At 42.8% G+C, this 4,579-nt stretch overlaps 1 long non-coding RNA gene across 1 annotated transcript; it reads right to left on the bottom strand.

Moving 5' to 3' along the window:
• Nucleotides 1-425: 425 nt before the first annotated feature.
• On the bottom strand, nt 426-2,421 carry LOC132521583 (uncharacterized). The gene is made up of 3 exons (XR_009540921.1): nt 2,290-2,421; nt 1,483-1,608; nt 426-610 (listed from the first exon to the last, which is right to left on the bottom strand). It is a non-coding gene; the product is annotated as an uncharacterized LOC132521583 (long non-coding RNA).
• Between the last annotated feature and the right edge of the window lie 2,158 nt (nt 2,422-4,579).

Genomic DNA, 4,579 nt, shown 5'->3' on the forward strand with positions numbered 1-4,579 from the left:
TGTCCACCAACCTCCCTGCAACATAAATAGGCTTTATTTATCTAGGATCTGGACAAAGCTACCACTGAATAGATGCTTGTAAATGAATGAACAATGGATGGGTAACTGTTCAACATGTCTTACACAAGGAAAGTGGAATGGGGGAGTAACCCAAGGGTCAAATGATTGCCAGAAAGCTGAGAATTGAAGGATGCAACCACCATGTCTCCATTATTGGTTTTCTTCAAATATATCCTACCTCTTGCAATTACTGAAATAATCCAATATTAAATATATAGGACAAAGACCCATATGCATATAACATGGCATAATTTCAGATTTTGGAAGCACTTTCCCACAAGAAAGACTGAAAAAGTGTTAACGAACGCAGGTTTGTGTGTCCAACGCACAGTGAGGCCAAACAAACGAAATTTTGGAGTCTGGAGCAGAGAAAGTTTTATTGCAGGGCCATGCAAGGAGAACAGGCCCCCCAAATCCCGAACTCCCAGAAGGGTTTCAGCAAAGCACTTTTAAAGCAAGGTGAGGGAGGGGAGCGATTGGTTGTTGCAGACTTCTTGGTGTCCGCATCCTTTGTTCTTGCATGGACAATGTAGGTCAGGTCATGAAGTTCCTGTAAACCTCCAACAAGACAAATGTTATTCTCTGCTCTGCAACTTTGTATCATATGAATATAAAAGCGTTATACCCTTAAAGATCAGAGCCTTGAGAATGGACTCTCCTGCGTATTTCAGGCTCTAGGCAACATTCTTTTACAAAAGGTACAGAGGCAACGGAGCACAAAGGCTAAAGTAAAAGGAACAGATTTAATATGGAGTCAGATTTGTTCTTCCCTATTAGAAAAGGACTTTCTGAGCCTGCAGGAGAGAAAGAGAAACAACAAGTCAGGCCCAGAGAATGGTTCACAGCAAGCCACAGCCTGTCTGGGAGCCTTGGTGTACACACGGGATGGGCCCCCGGCCGAGACTGCAGGGCAAAGGCTGAGCAAACAGGAAGTACCTTCAGTTATTCTAAGACACAATGCTGGTGACAATACCAAACACAGGCTGAAAAGAGAAGCAAACAGGCTAGCCCTGTCTTCCTGGAGTTGTCACAGGTGTCTGAATAATTGTGTAATTAAATCACCCTCCTGGTCATAGGATTATAAGCTAAAGTGAATACTTATCACAATGTCACCTTCTTCAAAACAAAGATAAAAATAAGTGGTAAAAATAGGTCAGGGTGTGCAGTATTTGCTTCGAATTTTTTGTGTTTAACCAAAACTAAAGAGCCTTCAAGAAGGGCTGAAGGGTTGTGTAACCCTCAAATGCTTTAGTCAAAAACAAAAAAAATTGACCTGCCTAAGCAAGTGTTGGGATTTTTTTTAACTGTATCAATTCCCTAGAAAAACAAAGTCCCCCACAGCATTCATTTTCCCTTTTCAAGCTGTTGTAAGAAAAATAGATGAGACCCGATGGCCTCCCCATGAATGGGATTCTCCCCCACCTGCATCCTTCAACTGCCTCCATGTGATTCCTCCTCTATCACAGGTCTTCTCTGTTCCCTTTCTTCCCTCTGATCACAGCCTTTAGCTCAGGGGCTGCACTATCATTAGTCACTTTCAGACAGACTCTGTAGATTTCAAATGTCAAAATCAGGGAATTCCCCACATGGTCATTTTATTGGGAAAAAACAAAAAAGGAGAGAGAGAATGAAAAGTAAATTAAGCACAGCTCACATTTTCCACACCCTCTGTTGATATTAGGTTTTGGCCAAGTCTTCCTACCATGTGTTCTGCATGTTGAATAATAAACTGAATGGTTCGTTTCCAGGGTTATGTTACTGTTGGCTGATAGTGTATCATTTCAAGGGGGTCCATTTTTCTCAGCTCTGCTCAAATCACTTTGGCAAGTTTAATCTGGTCTAACAGTTTTGCTATTTACTGCTGGAATTTCTGTATCTTAAGAGCACCCTGGGAATTTAGCTTAGTGGCTAAAAGATTGACTTATAGCTCTTAACCAGGAGGAAGTGGAGATGCACAGAAAATATACACAAGGATATATTGCAGAGTTATCTTTGCTCTCAGAGTATTCCCGTGGGTTCAAGGATTAATTTCTGGTTTGCAAACTGTGCAGAAGTGACTGTTTGAATCTACAGATTTAGAGCACTGCTAATGCCCAAAGTGAAGAGCTGTGCAGGGGAAGGAGTGGGTGCTGGGCTCTGTGATTTACTAGTCCTGTGATCTTGGGTGCATTCCTTGATCTCTTTGAGCTTTCTTTCCCTCATTTGCAAAATGGGGTTAATAAATCTTACCTTGGAGGGTTGTCTTGGAGGTAGAGTGAGGTGGTGCTCCTGGGAGACGTTTTATCTATAAGACTCCATCCCCATCTTGGTTCAGAGGTAGCTCCAGCTCCTTCTCCAGCCAAACCACTCTCTCTTGTGTTTCCTTCCAAATGGGCTTTAAATATTGTGAGCCTGGGAATTATGAGGCAAATCAGAGTAATTACGATCCCAGGTCTTAATAAGTGGTACCATAGTTGATAAAGCTTTTTCACAAATTTGATTAATCCTATTCTTCCAAAAGTCTTAGGAAGAAATTGTTATAATTTCTGTATCTAGATAATGAAACCATGTCACACAATTGAAAGTAGCAAAGCAAGGACCTAATAATCATAAGGTAACTATGATGACAAAGATGACAGTGACACTGGTGATGACAATGATGCCACGGATGACAGTGATACTGATGTTGACGATGGCGCTGTTGGTGACAAGTATGCTGATGTTGATGCTACTGATGACAATGACAATGATGCTGATGACGATTTTGATGTTGACAACAACATTCAGTGAAGCCTTCCTTGCACCGACACTCTGTCAAGCGTTCCAACCTATAGTTATTCATTTAATGCTCACAACATCTTATGTGATGGGACCATAATTATCCCTATTTTACAGTTGAGGTCATCACATTTCAGAGAGATCCAAGGTCAGAAAGCAAGTGCAGAAGGAGGACCTTCAAGATGGCAGAGGAGCAAGACGTGGAGATCACCTTCCTCCCCACAGATACATCAAAAATACATCTACATGTGGAACAACTCCTACAGAACACCCACTGACTGCTGGCAGAAGACGACAGACTTCCTCAAAGCTGTGTAGCTGACAGGGTGTTGGTGCTCCAGCCAGGTGTCAGGCCTGAGCCTCTGAGGTGGGAGAGCTGAGTTCAGGACATTGGACCACCAGAGACCTCCTGGCCCCATGTAATATCAGTCAGCAAGAGCTCTCCCAGAGATCTCCGTCTCAATGTTAAGACCCAGCTCTACTCAATGACCAGCAAGCTCCAGTGCTGGACACCACATGCCAAACAACTAACAAGACAGGAACACAACCCCAACCATTAGCAGAGAGGCTGCCTAAAAACATACTAAGTTCACAGACACCACAAAACACACCACCAGATGCAGTCATGCCCACCAGAAAGACAAGATCTAGCCTCATGTACCAGAACACAGGCACCAGTCCCCTCTACCAGGAAGCCTACACGACCCACTGAGCCAACCTTACCCACTGGAGCAGACACCAAAAGCAGCGGGAGCTACAAACATGCAGCCTGCGTAAAGGAGACCCCAAACACAGTAAGTTAAGCAAAATGAGAAGACAGAGAAATACACAGCAGATGAAGGAGCAAAGTAAAAACCCACCAGGCCAAAGAAATGAAGAGGAAATAGGCAGTCTACCTGAAAAAGAATTCAGAGTAATGATAGTAAAGATGATCCAAAATCTTGGAAACAGAATGGAGAAAATACAAGAAACGTTTAACAAGGACCTAGAACTAAAGAAAAAATGAACAATGATGAACAACACAAGAAATGAAATTAAAAATTCTCTAGAGGGCTTCCCTGGTGGCGCAGTGGTTGCGAGTCCGCCTGCCGATGCAGGGGATACCGGTTCGTGCCCCGGTCCAGGAGGATCCCGCATCCCACGGAGCAGCTGGGCCCATGAGCCATGGCCGCTGGGCCTGCGTGTCCGAAGCCTGTGCTCCGCAATGGGAGAGGCCACAACAGTGAGAGGCCCGCATACCGCAAAAAAAAAAAAAAAAAAAAAATTCTCTAGAAGGAATCAATAGCAGAATAACTGAGGCAGAAGAATGGGTAAGTGACCTGGAAAATAAAATAGTAGAAATAAGTACTGCAGAGGAGAATAAAGAAAAAAGAATAAAAAGAATTGAGGAGAGTCTCAGAGACCTCTGGGACAACATTAAATGCACCAACATTCAAATTATAGGGGTCCTAGAAGAAGAAGAGAAAAACGAAGGGACTGAGAAAATATTTGAAGAGATTATAGTTGAAAACTTCCCTAATATGGGAAAGGAAATAGTCAATCAAGTCCAGGAAACACAGAGAGTCCCATACAGGATAAATCCAAGGAGAAACATGCCAAGACATATATTAATCAAACTATCGAAAATTAAATACAAAGAAAAACTATTGAAAGCAGCAAGGGTAAAGCATCAAATAACATACCAGGAAATCCCCATAAGATTAACAGCTGATCTTTCAGCAGAAACTCTGCAAGCCAGAAGGCAGTGCAGGACATATTTAAA

This window comes from Lagenorhynchus albirostris, chromosome 6, assembly GCF_949774975.1.
Source record: "Lagenorhynchus albirostris chromosome 6, mLagAlb1.1, whole genome shotgun sequence".
Classification (NCBI taxonomy): Eukaryota; Metazoa; Chordata; class Mammalia; order Artiodactyla; family Delphinidae; genus Lagenorhynchus; species Lagenorhynchus albirostris.